Raw genomic sequence first — 18624 nt, forward strand, 5'->3', positions numbered from 1 at the left:
CGGCATTGGAACCCGAAATCTCCGCAGGAAATGGGGAGATGATACCTACTCAACCATGCAGGTCAACATATAATTATTTTTTTTTGTTTAATTTAATTTTAAACATATTAATATTTTTATTATAAAAAAAATAAACCTTAGATCAAAAGATGTTTTAATTTTAATTTATCGTTTAATTTAATAAACTAAATAAAATTCTAAATTTTATTTACGATTAAGAAACATTGAAATTAGACAAGTATTTTCAAGTTATTTATTATTTTAAATATTTTTTGTTTAAAATTAAATATACTAATTTATTAACAATTTATTAACCTGTGATTGTTTAAATACTTTTACTTTAAATAATTATTGAATGATAATAATAATAAAAATTAAAAAAAAATATGAAAAAAAAAATCAAAAGTTAGTGAAATAAAATTTTACGTAATTTTCATTAAAAAAAAAAATGCATGCATGTAATTTAATAAGCGTAGAAGGAAATTATGTGGTCTCCACATAATTTTTCATGTGTGATTTTCTTAAAAATTATTTGCTGTTAATGAAATACAATTATAATAACAATTAAATAAACCATAATATGATATTTAGGAGTAAATAATATTGATAGAATGATCAAAAGGTAAATAAATACATGTGAGGTAAGATATATATATACTTGGTATGTTTGTTATAATTAACTAATGTAATCTACCGTATTGAACATGCTGTGTGTGTGTGTGTTTACTGCATCAGACGCTGTCATAGCTGATGCGCTGTTTGATAATATTAATTACAGCGTCTGACGCAGGCGATTGCTCCATGTGGCTAACTACTCTACTAGCAGCAGTAGTGAGGTTATAATGTTGTAGTTCGTTTATGTATTTGTGTATGTGTTTTTTTATTAATTTAACTTAATTATATTGTGTATTTTAAAGTTTATATCAACAATATGAGTTGCAGTTAATGAACTGAATTATTGGTACGTATTATTTGTTATTAAATAGTATTATTTTCATTAATTAATGTAAATTGTAAATAACGGTTACATAATATTTTTATGAAGCTTAAGGAATATTTTGATCCTGTTGTTCATTTTATTTTTGAACCTCTTGTTTAGTTTTTATTTATTATTTTATTTGTATGAATAACAACTGTCACGTTTTATGAGTTACTATCATTGTTAATTGTGTAATACATGAATTCACTTTAGACATTTTATTTTTAATGCTTCAATTATTTATTTATTTGATTTTATCTTTCCTGTATATCTAATTACAATACCTTGTAGATATAGTAGATATAAGAAAAGTCAATTAGTTTCATATATTAAAACAACCAATTAAATTCATGTTGTAGAATATACATAAAAGCACAAGTCGTTAAATAACGAAAGGAAAATGGATAGTTTAAATGAACATAAAAATTTCATACTAGTAAAAGTAAAATTGAGATGTACAGCAATTGTTTATTTCTAATAGAAAAATAATCCTAAATCATATATAATACTGAAGAGGTAAATGGCACCTTTAAGTTTTAAATACTTGCCGATTGGATAAAATTAAAAAAATATATATATTTAATAATATTTGGTTTGAACATTTTGAAATAACTAGTTTAATTAATATATTAAATTTCAATTTGTTATGTAGTTTTAACCTGTAATAAAATGGGAAACTGGTTGGAATATCGAATTGTGCAATTCATCTATTTTCAAGTTATTGTACATATTATATGAAAAGATTGACAAATTATGTTAATTCAAAAATATAAAGGAAGTATTTTCAGATGTTTTTAAGGATTTCTAAACATATATTACCAGTAATTTATTTTTTGTAATCCTGGGTTTTTTAAACAAAGATTTAAAGATATTTTTATTTTTTGCTTTTTACAACAATCTTTTGATACTTTTATAAAATTATAGATAAAATCTTTGGCACTTGAACAGATTTCCCTAAAACCTTAACATACACTATATTAAGGAATAAACATACCCATAGTAAACATTTTTAAATTATATTCCGTAAACAGAATGAAAAATTATTTTTACAACAGGCTTTACACAGTCATTTTTAGAGGCTATGTGTTCAAATTTTAAGCCCAACTATTATATATTTTGTAATATAATACCATATTCTATTCCATACTTAATTACATTATTTCCATACTGTATAATACATTTCACCCGGTTCAGAGCGCCATTAGAAATAGTTTACATAAATATTCACATAATGTCACATCCATTGTAAAAATATATCATTACCAATGTTAAAATTATTACATATGATGTATCTTTAAATACTTATCAAAATATGAACTACATTGCTAAACAATAGTAAATGTAATTTCAAAATGATTTACAATGTAAAAAAACATAATTCTTTGTAACAAAGCAATTCCTTAAGTAATAATTATTACTACAGCACTTATTAAATACACACATTTTAGATTTATTAAATAGGTAATTTTACTTTCTTGTACGAAGTCAAGCAAATATTGTGATCGCGAAAGAAAATCGGTTTTCAGAATTCAACGGGAATATCCATTTTGACCATCCCTGAATCCTTTTTGACTAGTTTCAGCGTGACGCCTATACGTATATAGTATGTATCTCGCATAATTCAAAAACGATTAGTTGTAGGATGTTGAAATTTTGGATTTAGGACTGCTGTAATACCTAATTGTGTATCTTCCCTTTTGATCGCAATCGACTTGCCTAGAAATATCCAAAAAAGCCCGAAATCCAAAACATTTGGATTTTGGACTTTTTCTTAACTACAATAATAGGTCCTCATTGAGAGCTTTTCGATGATATATCATAAGTGGTACTTATTTTCATTGGTTCCAGAGTTATAGTCAAATGAAATTTTAATTAATATAATATTTGGATCTTAGAAAGGAAAGGCACTTCAGTTCGAATCTGACTTCGTCTAATTTTTTTTAATTTAAATATATTGATTTATTAATAATTATTAACCTACGATTGCAAAAAACGTTCTTCAAGTTTGGTCAAACCAGTGGTTCTGGATATATAAAGTGATTTACAGGCCAACATCGAATACACGTAATAATACTACGTAATACACGTACAAAATAATATTAACATCCGGAAAATTTCCACCCGGTTTTTTTGGGTTCCTTAGGTGTCAAAACGTCAAGATCCGGTGAAAGCCTCATATGCCCAAATTGAATAGATTTTAGTAATTTTCCTGATACTTACGTATTAACGCCACCGCAGCTACAGCTTTATTTAAAAACAAAGTAGTCAATCGGATTTCGGTGGAAAATGAACAGTCTCTTTATTAATTATAATAAATGGTTATTTATATTTATTTATTTTATAAATATAATTAAACCAAACTTAACCTACGCTCGCTTCGCTCGCTAACCTTGACTAATTAACACCGTAATTTTTTGAGTATTTATTTAATAAATTCAGTAATTATTGCAATTATTTATTATTTAAATAATCAAAACACTCTTGTTAATTAGTCAAGGTTAACGAGCGAAGCGAGCGTAGGTTAAGTTTGGTTAAATTATATTTATAAAATAAATAAAAATAAATAACCATTTATTAAAATTAATAAAGAGACTGTTTTGAATCTACGTTAAACTCTATATCGGCCCATTTTCCACCGAAATCCGATTGACTACTTTGTTTTTAATAAATCTGTAGCTGCGGTGGCGTTAATACGTAAGTACCATTTTCCTTCTAGAGCTATAGCTGCTAGACAGAAAAGTAAAAAGTAAAGAACCAAACAGTATAAAATGTTTTTTTTTAGAAAAGCGCTTCAACCGTTCCGGTCGATATACAACCAAAATCTTATAAATTTATTTATAGTTTATGCTGGGGTTATAAATCAATAAAACCTTCCTCAAAAGTATAATATTGAAAGTATTTCTGTGTAAAAAAGAAAAAGAAAAAAAGCAATATGATAAATTAAGTATAAAATGAACTGTTTCATAATTCAAATATTTTCATGCTCGGTAGTTACTTAATGTCGTTTTTCTGCAGTTTTTAAACATTTAACTAGATATTTGTTTCTTCTCCTTTCTATTCCTTTTGAAAATGTTTTTTTTTTTTTTTTTTAATGAAAGTGTGGTATTGTTTTGAAGGTCTTAAGCATATTTTAAATAAGACTAATATGTACATGAAATATTAATTTAAAAAATATGAAAGTATAAGTAAAAATATTAAATATAAGTAACATTTACTTATGAATTAAAAAAAAATCCCTTTCGTCACGCAGGAAGGCGGAGGTAGATTTCACAGATGCTAAGTAAGGAATAATGCGTCTCGGCCTTTCATCTGGAGGTCACGGGTTCGAAATCCGGTCAGGCATAGCATTTTCACACACGCTAAAAATCATTTCATCTCTGAAACAACACCTAACGGTAGACCCGCAGATTAAACAAAACAAAAAGTAGAAATAAAAGAGATTTCCATCTTAAATTTAAGAAAAACTTCAAATTTACTCACTACAACAATGTGGAAAAAACGTTTCACTGTTTAGCAAACGACAAGCCCCATTTTCTTAGAATTCCAGCAACATTTCGGTAATCCCTTCCCGTAAGGGTTGGTCATATCAAAGATTGTTTTAGACAAAATTTTTACGTAATGTTTAGAGGATTAACGACCACTTTAAATCAATTCGATATGTGCCTATTAAGGGAGGTATTTTTTTCCTTCAAAACCCCATTTTTTTCAGCCACTGGCCAATGGTTGGTGACATTAAAAAACTTTACTTAGATACGTTTTAGGCTCTTATCAAAAGATTAGTAGGAACTTTAAACGAATTCGATATTTTACTTAATAAGAAAGTTAAAGCGATATATTTTTTTTTCAAACAAGTCCCCATTTCCAACAGCATGGTTCAATTATACAAAGTATACCGAGATTTTAGGACGCGTTATTTTTAAGGAACAATTTGAAAGTGATTGACATATATTTATATACATAAATTTTTGAGCTGACGGTAGTTTTGGGGTCTGGCGGATGTGAAACGCGAAGATATGTCGAAATTTTCCTGAAGTCGATTCATGGTACCCATTACAATAGGTAACTTTCTTATGAAATGTACCTAAAAAGAATGATTTTCCAAGTTATTTTATTTTATAATTCGATGTTTAAAAGTTAAGAACAATTTTAAGGATTTCAATAGTAGGTAGTTGTTTTAAATTTATGATCAACTTTTATAAATTAAAATTTAAGAAGGATGTTTTATAATTTTTAATACGCTTTTTAATTTCGTATTGTTATTGCTCTTTATAGTTATTTGAATGTAATTTTCTGCCCTTCATAGCATTGTCACAGTAACATTTGTAGTTTAAAATAATTTTAGTATTTCTTTGTTATGTTTGTATTATAAAGATTATTTTATCTTCAGTTCAATAAATTAAAAATTTATTTATTTTGTCGCTACTTATTACCATTTTTCTTATGTTTGTTAAATATTTTATAAAATACCGTATGATGTCTTACTAAACGATTCCTATTAACAAATTGAGCTTCTATCTGATATTTAATATTTATATTGAATACTGTTCGCGCATACAAACACGATTTTTCAAAACGTGGTTTTGAAAAAGCCAAATAAAAAACAAATTTGTCTCCGAATCTATTTTCAAAATTATTGATCATTCTTTTTTTATAAAAAAGATTATTTATTAGCAAGTATGACTTTATGTACATGAAACGATATGGAAAATTCGATATTCAACTCTGTGAAAAAAACGAAATTAAAATGCATTCTGCTTAAACTTTAATTCGACCATTTTCCTTCTACATGAAGTTTCTTTATAGGACTTTATTTCAATATGAGACTTTTTTTCTACATGTAACTACATGCCTAAACATATTTATGTTGTGCCAATATTTTTTTCAAACCATTTATATAATACACCTCAACGAAAGAGATGTGAAGAACCAAATCTGTCACAATTTATTTTCGTCCAGAGAGTTTATGTAGAGTTAATAAAAATGTTTTACATTGAAATTAAAAAGAAACTTTATATAATTGACAAATTATGGAATGAAAATTTAATCCACAACGTTGGTCGGGCTAAAAGGTCATACTAGGTCATAAATAATCTTTTTTCTTTTTTTTAAAAAAAAAAGAATTATTTAATTTGAAAATAAATTCGGGGACAAGTTTTTGTTTTGAAAATGTGTGGTTGTATGCGTGAACAGTGTTCAATAAAAATAATAAATAAATCATAAAAGTTACTTGACGAGATGTATTTTATATATATATATATATATATATATAAAATAGATACATATATATAAAATTTTTAGGCTCAAAAATCTCCAGACTACTAAGTCATTTGAACGTTAGATATGCATGTTAAAATGTGATGTAGATTGGTTGAGTCGTTCTTGACCAATCAGGATCAGCTGATCTGGTCGGACCACTGTGGGTCTTTAATGCGCTCTAATAAAAGAAACAAGAATGCTAATCCAAAAATTGTTTTGCGCATTTTTTTTTTGTCTTCAGCCATTTGACTGGTTTGATGCAGCTCTCCAAGATTCCCTATCTAATTGCTATAGAGTAGTATTGGATCTTAAAAAACTTCATCTTATAAAATTTTAAGTAATTTCATGAGATGTTATTGCAAAATTTATAATAAAAATATATAAATATAAAAGATAATATACTGCAGCAATTTTATTCATTAATAAATTAATAAATAATGGTATTAGTAAAGCAGATTTATATACATCATACATATATGTATGTGCGTGCCTCACGTATTTGGTTTTTATTTTTATTTATTTTTTTTTTGGTCTTCAGTCATTTGACTGGTTTGATGCAGCTCTCCAAGATTCCCTATCTAGTGCTAGTCGTTTCATTTCAGTATACCCTCTACATCCTACATCCCTAACAATTTGTTTTACATATTCCAAACGTGGCCTGCCTACACAATTTTTTCCTTCTACCTGTCCTTCCAATATTAAAGCGACTATTCCAGGATGCTTTAGTATGTGGCCTATAAGTCTGTCTCTTCTTTTAACTATATTTTTCCAAATGCTTTTTTCTTCATCTATTTGCCGCAATACCTCTTCATTTGTCACTTTATCCACCCATCTGATTTTTAACATTCTCCTATAGCACCGCATTTCAAAAGCTTCTGATCTTTTCTTCTCAGATACTCCGATCGTCCAAGTTTCACTTCCATATAAAGCGACACTCCAAACATACACTTTCAAAAATCTTTTCCTGACATTTAAATTAATTTTTGATGTAAACAAATTATATTTCTTACTGAAGGCTCGTTTAGCTTGTGCTATTCGGCATTTTATATCGCTCCTGCTTCGTCCATCTTTAGTAATTTTACTTCCCAAATAACAAAATTCTTCTACCTCCATAATCTTTTCTCCTCCTATTTTCACATTCAGCGGTCCATCTTTGTTATTTCTACTACATTTCATTACTTTTGTTTTGTTCTTGTTTATTTTCATACGATAGTTCTTGCGTAGGACATCATCTATCCCGTTAATTGTTTCTTCTAAATCCTTTTTACTTTTGTGCAAAGAATTACTTTTACTGTTTTGCGCATAAGATTACACTTTTATTCAGGATTCTAAAACATAATCATTCATAAACACATCATTCTTATTTATTTAACAAAATGAATTTCAAACTACGTAAGGTATCGAGAAATCCTATTTTGAAAATTACAGAGGTAGCGTCCCCGCCCCTTTCTCATATTACTATACTTACCAGAGGGAGCGCTAACGACTCCACTCGATTACCAACGTAACCGTCCATGTATTTCAATTTCTATTTTTAACTTTATTGTTTCCTTTTTGTATGTAAGCTACATTTGGTTCTGTGTATGTGGCAAATAAAATTTAAAAAAAAACAAACATATATGCTTAGGAAACTTTATCTAAGTAACAAAAAATATAGAATTAAAAAAAAAGAAGTAAGAAAATTACTAGTATTTACCGTTATCGGGAAAAAGCGCATAATATTAATTTATTTAACATTAAAAATTAATTTACTGCAGTACTAATACGCAATATCTAAAACCTGTTTCGGTATAACTGATAGAAAGTTGAGTCGTGGTTTGTTAACATATTTAATATAACTTTTAACATTTATGTTATTTTACAATATCCATTTTTCAGGAGGGTTTTTCGAAAAACTTTACAGTTTTCTTCTTTGTTTAACGGTTAACTTGTAGTTTTGTAAACAGCAGACCTCGCTCATGTTGTATTGAATTTAATCAATTGAGTTTTAAAACGAAACTGAACTATTAACTTGAAAATTTAAATAAGAGCAAGAAGAAAGAACATGCTTACATGGTCGAACATACTGCCCTGCAAAAAATCATAAAATTTCTTCTTAAATATTTATAACAATAAATAACAACAGTAATAATAATTATAAAATAAATTAATAAATTTTACTAACGTAATTCATTCATTCAATATCGTAGCAGATCTTAAAACACAACTATTTTCGATTCAAATAAATCGATACTGATAATACTATCGATTATCCATTTAGAATCGAATATATGATATTTTTTGGGTTTGTAATTACAATTACGTGTACATTTATATAACCCATGACACTCTCCGTAACGTAAGGATTGGAAAGCGGGGTCGTACATCTAAATCGGTTCGGCCGTTGAGCTGCTACGGTGGAACAGACATGCATACATACATACACTTTAAAAAATTACACTTCTTTTTGGACAGTTATGAAATAAGATTATTATGGAATTTTTTCATCGCAAATAAATTAATCTGGTTCCAAAAATAATCTTATTTTATCTCGAAATTCCATAAACACTATTTTCTAGAACTCGATACCGCTGCCTACTGACTGTTGAGAAGGTACTTCCGTATAAACCACTTTTTACTAAATATATTTTAGTATCTTTCAAAAATTTTTTTTAAACTAAAGAGCCCTTAGAAAATAACATAAAAGAATTTAGTACTTTTCGTTTTTCCCTCCTTCCCACACAAAATACTTCAAGTTTTTAGCTGAAAATAACTCGAAATAGAAGGAAATATTCATATAAACAATAACCAGGTTGGAGAAATTACCGAATAACCCCATCTAACCACTGATATTACCATTTTTATAACCATTTATATTTATTTTATAAATATAATCTAATCAGACTTAATCTACGCTCGCTAAAGTTGAATAATTAACAGTAATGGTTAGAATATTTAAATAATAAATTCATTCAGTAATTATTTATTATTTAAATAATCAAAACATTACTTTTAATTAGTCGAATTTAGCGAACATTGGTTAAGTTTAGTTAGATTATATTTATAAATTCACCGGGTAGGTCTAGTGGTGAACGCGTCTTCGCAAATCATCTAATTTCGAAGTCGAGAGTTCCAACGTTCAAATCCAAGTTACTGTTATACGGATTTGAATACTAGATCGTAGATACCGGTGTTCTTTGGTGGTTGGGTTTCAATTAACCACACATCTCAGAAATGAGAATTGAGAGATTGAGAAATTGACTTGAAACCTGAGACTGTACAAGATTACATTTCATACATATCATCCTCATTCATCCTCTGAAGTAATACCTGATGGTGATTCCCCGAAGCGGAACATAGAGGAAAAAAAGATTATATTTATAATTTATGTCTATAATTATAAGCAATAATTCTTATATTTTTTATATGTAAATTATGGAGAATGTTTAAAATGACCGGTATAAAGCAGCAACATGTTAGTATTATCGGGTTATTTCTCCAACCTTCTTTCTTTCTTTTTCCTGTTTAGCCTCCGGTAAGTACCGTTTAGATAATTCTTCAGAGGATGAATGAAGATGATATATATGAGTGTAAATGAAGTGTAGTCTTGTACATTCTCAGTTCGACCGTTCCTGAGATGTGTAGTTAATTGAAACCCAACCACTAAACAACACCGGTATCCACGATCTAATATTCAAGTCCGTAAAAAAATAACTGGCTTTACTAAGACTAGAACGCTGGAACTCTCGACTTTCAAATCAGCTGATTTGTGAAGACGCGTTCACCAGTAGACCAACCCGGTAAGTTTATTTCTCCAATCTGATTATTGTTAATATCAATATTTCCTGCAATTTGGAGTTTGGTAATATAAATGGTTATAGCGGTTTATTGGGTTATTTCTTCAACTTCGTTATTGTTAATATCAATATTTTCTAATATTTTATGTTATTTGCAGGTGAAAACTTGCAAGCTTTTGGGGGTAATTCGAAAAAGTACCAAATCGGTTCCAAAAATAATTTTATTTTATCTAGAAATACCATAAACAGGAAGTACACGATATCACTGGCTATTGACATTTGAGAAGTTACTTCCATTATATAAAACACTTTTTTTTTAAATATATTTTACGGTTTTCAATTATTTTTAAACTAGAGACCATAAAAAAGTTAATTAAAAACTAAGGTAATATTTAATATTTGGTGTATTGAGAAAGGCACAATCTTAAACATACATAAACTTCTAAAAATTTTTTAGACTTAATTATGAAGTAAAATGTAAAGAATGAAATACCTAATTCAGAGCCATTGAGAGGCAGATTGAATATAGTACGTGTCATCAGGAATATTTCACAGTAGGAATGGAGAGATGACCATATGTTTAATTTTTTTAGCAGGTAACTTTCCTTCCTCGTCACGTCTTTTTAATCCTTTAACTAAGAAAGACTAACAGCTTTCATTTTCATACTGAAAATATATGAAGAATTGAGACATACTTTTTCCTAGTAGTAAGGAATCGTACTAAAAAATAAAAATCTGTAAAAAACGTTTGGCTTTAACTGCGTCACAAACATAAAGATGAAGTGCCAAAGATAGAGTTAAAACAGGACTTCGCTTCGCTTCGTCAAACAAGAATACGAATATAACTAAAACGCGTGAACAAAGTACGACTCTTGAATTTATTAAATTTAAAGGGAATGAACTTATTAAGGAAGATGTGATCGGAAGAATGATTTTCTGTATGAAGTATTTTTTCATGTTGGCAAGGAGTACAGTTAAATATTTTACTGATATATATATATATATATATATATATATATATATATACACACACACACACACACACACACACACACACACACACACACACACACATACACACACACAATGTAATACAGATAGCTAATAACTGATACGCAGCCAGTAGTTGTTGTTTGACTGCGGCATTCCGCGTTCAATAAAGGCGGCTCATAAATCATGTTTCTTTTATATCACTTAAATAATGTATATTATATACGCTATTATATATACATAACTGGTCACATATTTTGCTAAGATATTTTTGTGACACACTGCAGGCTATAAATTAGTCTTGACAAGAGTTGTTTCACATCTTTACCTACCATACAAATATAGAAAACCTTTTTCTTTATTGAATTTTGTGTTTGGAAATTTATACATCGAATAAATCTGAGAATAAGGTTTTTCGTTAGCAAATTCATTTCGGTTTTTTTAAAAGAAATAGTTCAAAAGTATTGAGTGAATTTTAAAATTGGATGTCGACAGAATAATCATTTAAATTATTACGTTTTAATTAATAGTTGATTAAATTTATTATTATTATTATCCGCACCATAATATTAATAATAATAATATCATTGATTAATAAATTATAAATATCATTCATAAAATATTTTTTTTTTTGTTTTAATAATGTTAATACAGTACAAAATCAAGAAAAATTATAATCTTTTAAATACTTTCCAAAAAGAAATTCGATCAGAAAAATCATTCCCGATAAAAATATTTCCAAACCTATAAATTTTAATGGCATTTTAAAGCTTCACTTTAACAGATATCTTTTCAATTAATTATGAGTAATGAACTGAAACAATTAACAATACCTAACATCAAATGTTATACTAGTTATATCATTGTAAAATCTACTGCTATTATCCAATACAAAATTACAAAGAAATCCTTTTTGAAGATATTTGTGTAAAGTGTAGATAGTGCCTTGAAAGTGAGACATATGCGTATAGAGATGTACGAATAGCGTTGTCATACCTCGTAACCTTTCTTTTTCCTGTTTATCCTCCGGCAACTACTGTTTAGATAATACTTCAGAGGATGAATAAGGATGATATGTATGAGTGTGAATGAAGTGTAGTCTTGTACATTCTCAGTTCGACCGTACCTGAGATGTGTGGTTAATTGAAACCCAACCACCAAAGAACACCGGTATCCATACGGTCTAGTATTCAAGTCCGAGTAAAAATAGCTGGCTTTACTAGGACTTGATCGCTGGAACTCTCGACTTCCAAATCAGCTGATTTGGGAAGACGCGTTCACCACTAGACCAACCCGGTGGGTTACTTCTCCGTATCCACCGAGGCGATTCTTGTGATCAGAGGGATTACACCACTACAACAACTGCCCGGTTTACGAAACAGGATCAGAGACAAAGTGCGACGGGACGTTGCGCAGGAAGAAATGTTAATAATCTGGCAGGAACGATGGGACACGTCTGATAAGGGACGCTGGATGCACAGACTGATCACAGAGATAGGCTGATCACGGCTGTTACAGGACAAAACGATCCCGATATTGTTATACGCTGCGCGTTGACTAACATTTACAACTTTACTGCAGTCTCGAGGTTCGTAACCACAGCCTCCTGATCTTTGGGAGGCGATAGAAAGATCGGGAGATGAGGGGCGATGGACAGCCTCCTGCGGAATCATCGTTCATCCGAACTTGCCTTGATGGTCGACGATGATGAGGCACGGGGAATCTGTCACTCTCCTGCTGTAGTCCCTCTCAGGGGGCCTGATTAGAAACGGGTCCCGGCTTCTGGGGTGGTGTGACCAGGGACGGCGTAGCTGGGCCTGGCAACCCCACTTTGGAAGTTAGAGGCAAGGCACAAAAGCAAGATCTAACTGGTGAGCTGAGCTGTCATGCCGAAGCTATCGTGCTTGAAGGCACCTACCGGGGCTGTGTTATGCTTAATTGCCACGGTCAGGCCACGAAAAGGGTTGCGGTGAGGTAGAGGTTTAGTTGGTAGGGCGTGGCATTTTACACATATGTTCCAAATGATTCATCTCATCGTCTGAAGCAATACCTAACGATGGTCCCGGAGGTTAAACAAGAAAAAAAAGGATACATACATTACGCACATTAACAAGATCTTGCGGAACCTGTTAGCGAGTTCAACACATTGTTCGTAAATAGGATTCCTTCCCTTAGTAAGAAAAAAAAAAGAAGAAAAATGTGAGACATGTACAATCGTAAAAATAAAAAGGCAAATAATTAGGCTTTTTTAAGCCAATTTTAATATACTACAGGTTTCTGAAAATTTTATGGGTCGATAAAATTCGAAATTAAAAGTCATAGAAACGGAGAAAGGTTTAGGACAATATAGTATTAAAATGATATTTATTGGCCATTTACCGGGTGGCTGAAAATTAACTTTAGACCCTCCCCCTCGGATTTTTAGAATTGAGATAACCTGATGCGGTTTACATCATTCTTCCTTTCACCGAGAGACTACATCAGTGAATTTATATTTCACTGTTTTTGATTTTCAGGAGTAATTCAAACATTTCAAATGGGACTAATGATCATTTGATGAAATATTTTATAAAGCTGGTTGAGGCGAGAATAATGATACAATAAAAACTAAACTCCAATCGTCCAATCCACAATGGCGGCCAACAATGTTTTTATATCTACAGATAGCAATAATAATTGGTATTATTACGACACATTATTAAAGATACAGAATTAAAACTATCGATTATCGATTGAATACATAAAATTAAACATAAGACACGAAATGTTAATGAATACAATATCGTAAGTAATCGTGTGAACACATGCACGGCTTGGCTATACACTCATCAATATTAAAATAAATAGTTGTTGTTGTACAACAGGATGTATATATATATATATATATATATATAGAGAGAGAGAGAGAGAGCGAGAGAGTGCGAGAGTCTTGTTTTTTCTCTTTTAAACATAAAAACAATATTATTTAATCAAAATACATTTATATATATATATAAGTTGTAGTAATTGTAAATAATGAAAAATGTGTTTCAATTTTTTTTGGGCTCACCGAATACAAGAAGCAGATTTGACCCAAAATTGTGAAAAAAATTCCTAAAAAAGAGTCCTATTTGATCTTCATCAAATGACATTTCCACCTTAAAAATTATGTATAGTTTTAAAAGTATATTGATGGAAAAAATCTAGTGAAACGTTTTCTGTCCAATTAAATCCTTTGTCCAAATGACACTTTTATCGTAAACATTATACATCAGAGTATAATTGTTAAAAAAAAAAAATCAAAAATTTTAATAAAAAATATGAAGTCCCAGTGGTCCCCCTTTATCGTTACCTCTTTCATGTAATAGTTTTAATAATAGCCGCAACTTGAAAACAACAATTAAATTACCAGAAATTAAAAAATTTTCCATCCCTGATCCATTTTGACTAGTTTCGGCGTGACATCTGTACGTATGCATCTCGCTTAACTCAAAAACGATTAGCCGTAGGATATTGAAATTTTGAATTTATGACTTTTGTAACATCTAGTTGTGGATCTTCCCTTTTGATTGCAATCAACTTGAAAAAGAGTGTCCAAAAAAGCCAAAAAATAAAATAAATTGGGATTTTGGACTTTTATATCATGGATTTGGATTTTTATATGATAAGTGATACTTATTTTCATTGATTCCAGAGTTATAACCAAATAAAATTTTAATTAATGAAATATTTGGATCTTAGCGGAAGGCACATCGATTCGATTCAGACTTCATCTCCTTTTTTACGTATATTTCATATGCAAGCTACCTATTGTAATGGGTAACATGATTCGACTTCCGGAAAATTTTGACATATCTTCGCGTTTGACATCCCCCAGACCACAAAAAAACCACCATTAATTGAAAAGTTTATATATACATTTATAAATATATATTTCACTTTCTTGTGGACACGATAACTGCCGTAATTTTGCGCCAATCACTTTCACATTGATACGTAAAAATAACTCGACCCACAATCTCGGTCCTGTTCGGTAACGGCCAAAATCGGACCATGAGAGGAGAAACCTCTCATGGAGGCTTTTTCAAAAAAATTAAATTTATCTAAGTAAAGTTTTTTGATATAAGCAACCATTGGCTCAGGGGGTGAAAAAATTGGGATTTCGAAGGCAAAAAATGTTATACCTCCCTTAGTCGGGATAGTAAGGAATCGTTTTAAAGTGGTTAATAGTCCTCTACACATTTTCTAAAACTTTTGTCTGAAACAGTTTTTGATATGACTAACCCTTACGGCAAGGGATGACCAAAATATTGCTGGAATTGCAAGATGGTGCTTGTAGTATTCTAAACATGTGAAACCTTTTTTTAAATGCAACCATTTTCGTATTGAGTAAATTTGTAGTTTTTTTAACTTTAAGATGGAAATTTTTTTTATCCCCTTCTTAGCACCGGTGAAATCTACTTCCGCCTTCCGGCGTACCGAAAAGGATTTTTATCACATTAATGCTTTTAATACGGCATAATTTTTAAATTGAACACATTATTTGATCAAGGAGGTTAAATATGACCCCTCCGTGGAAAAGTAAAAATGATAGATGTTCAAGGCTTAATGTTCATTAAATTCAATCATTTTTAATGATAATTTTATTTTTTTTGTAGAGGAAATTCCTCTGATAATCCTGAGAATAACTTTTTTTAAAACTATGTGAACGTAAGGTTTTAATATCTCATCGCTCGGACACGAAAAAGTAAAAAGTAAAGTAAGTACTACGTGAACGCAAAATTATTTAGTCTAAATAAACGTTTTGAAAATAATCGTCATTAACATTGAATTGTTATAGTGTGATGATTCATATCCTAATGTCATTCTTTTACTTAAAGGAATTTGCGCAAAAATCCTATATTAATTCGTGGTTTTACATCATTTCTATTTCTTCTAATGACTGTGATGTATGTAAAATATCTTCTATACTAATATTAATAATTAAGAGTAAAATTTTCTATGAAAGTAACGAATGATGTTAATTATTAATTATACAAATCATTAGGCGAACATAAAAAACATTTTGAATTGATATATCAATATATAATATATATATTCGTATTATGTGAAGACAGGAAACCATTTTATTTCTCATTCTATATTCCCTAGTAAGTCTGAAAAAATTATTTTGTTATTGAGTTTTTTTTTAATATTTTTTCTTACAATAGTTATGTATATGTATAAAAGAGCAGACGAACAAGTATAAAACTGTAAGATATATAGTCTAAAACTCATCTTACAACTACACTGCTACTTGTGCTAACAAAAAAACGTTTTATTAAAACCGGCAGTAGTTAAAACAAGAAGACAAACGCTATTATATGTAAAGAGTTCAAGGACAAGTGATAGTTTATAAAAAAAACTATATATAACAAAAAGTCATGTACGTGACCACTGTTATGTCGGTAAGAGGGTGAGGGATGTAGAAAATTAGTCATCGTATGTAATTTTTATTTCATAAACTAATAATGCTCTCTATAGGGAGAATTTATAACTAGAATTAACCTAACCTGTAGTTAGCAAATTGTTAAAGATAAAATATCTGTGTTAAAATTAATATTTGTTTTCTTTTTCTTTGAAAAAGTATTTAATTGATTAAATCAAAGTTTATATATTCAAATTAAGTAATAAAAGAATTTGAATTATGTTTCTCTTAGTTTGTGCCTTTTTTTAAAATATGGTATAGTTTTATTAGTGAATTTCCTTCATTAATGCGATATGTTGCAGTGAAACAAATTTTTGTGAGGGAAATGTTTTAATAAGTAACAAATAAAATTTTATGAATGGGTATCAGGTAAAATACGACTTTAATGTAAGTACAGTATACGATATGTTTTGATTTGATTTATTGAGAAAATATTTATTTTTGAATGTAGTTATTAATTTACTGATTCGTACGATTTCCTAGAAATTTTTAGTTGCTTATTATACTTGATTCGACCGCCATTATCAGCTGCATTCCTTATTTGATATAGTTAGAATACTTGTAACTTATTATTTAACAAGAATATATTATTAATTATAACCTAAAACCAGAATATTGGCCGGGAGAATTTATACAGTAGCCATTAGTTTTAAAATATGACTGGGAATGGCCAGATTTCGAATTACTAATCTCCTACATAGGAAGGTTTATTATAATCATTTTAATTGAGTATAATTTTATTTTCTTGGTAAAATTTAATGTACATTGGTTTTAATTTTAATATAATCTATTTGTTTGTAGAATTCATTCAATTTATTAAATTTATTTGATCCTTGTTACATTAATTTATAGTTCGGATAGGTTATTGGTTGATTAATTTTTAGGTTATTCTTTAACTTACCCAACCTTAAAAATTTTCAATAAATGTTTAAACTAAAGTTTTTAATTTATTGACTTGACGTATTTTCGATTATGAATATATATAACATAATGAATTATTTGTTTAAGTAGTCCAAATTAATGATATTATCAAAACTACATTTTATAGAACCATACGATACTGTTCGTTGGTATAAAGTGGAATTCGTGTCAAATTTTAATTTTTTAACCAATTTACAAAATGTAAAACATTATTTATTTACATAAATGTTTCAATAGCTTTCTTTCTTTAATAAAATAATTAAAGTTGTAAAGATAAAAATAACTTTCATCTTCGTTCATAATGAAGAGATTAAATGTTAACCTCACTATAAATTTTATTTACTAACACTAAGGTAATCTAATATTATTTTTTCTTTTTATTGCCTACAGAATTATTTTCAACAATACTGAAATAAAGATATTATCTATAGTACTTTTTTGTGTAGTTTCTTGCATCATATTAATTCAGTGTAAATAAAAACTTAAATTTAAGCTATTTATTAGGTGATTATTTATTAGGGATTTCGGTGAATTTTAGGTAAAGCATTAACCCGCCGAGTTGGTCCAGTAGAAACTCATCATCCCAAATCAGTTGATTTCGAAGTCGAGACTTCAAAGTTTCAAATTTTAGTAAAGGTTACTTTTATACGGATTTGAATATTAGATGGTGGATACCGGTGTTCTTTGGTGGTCGGGTTTCAATTAACTACACATCTCAGGAACGGTCGACCGGAGACTGTACTAGATTATATTTCATTTAGATTCATACATATGATCTCAATCATCCATTGAAGTAATACCTTATAGTGGTTCCGGAGGCTAAACAAAAAAAGAAAAATGGTTTCAACCATTGAAAACCAGGTTTCTTAATCGCCATATTTAATATTTATATTAAACTGCAATAACCGGAATGATTAATAATTGTGTTGTGAAAAACTGGTTAACAATAATTCTAACGAATAACAAGCACTTAAACTAGTTAGTATTTTAAACTAGTTGCACAGACATTTTAAAGAATAACAAGCATCCTTTCAATGTAGTATAATTTATATCAATAACTATTGTAGGAGAAATTATTTTTATATGGAATCAACCTTTTTTTATTAATATATTCCAGTAAACAATATAAATTAGTCTATAATGGTTTTTCAGCTGATCTGATCTAGTACAGATTCTTTTTTACAACAAAATTTATTAAATCCTTATAGAGCTGCAGACGGAATAAATAAAGCCACCCCCAACCGAAGTCAGTTAGT

This window comes from Lycorma delicatula, chromosome 2 (assembly GCF_047948215.1).
Source record: "Lycorma delicatula isolate Av1 chromosome 2, ASM4794821v1, whole genome shotgun sequence".
NCBI lineage: Eukaryota > Metazoa > Arthropoda > Insecta > Hemiptera > Fulgoridae > Lycorma > Lycorma delicatula.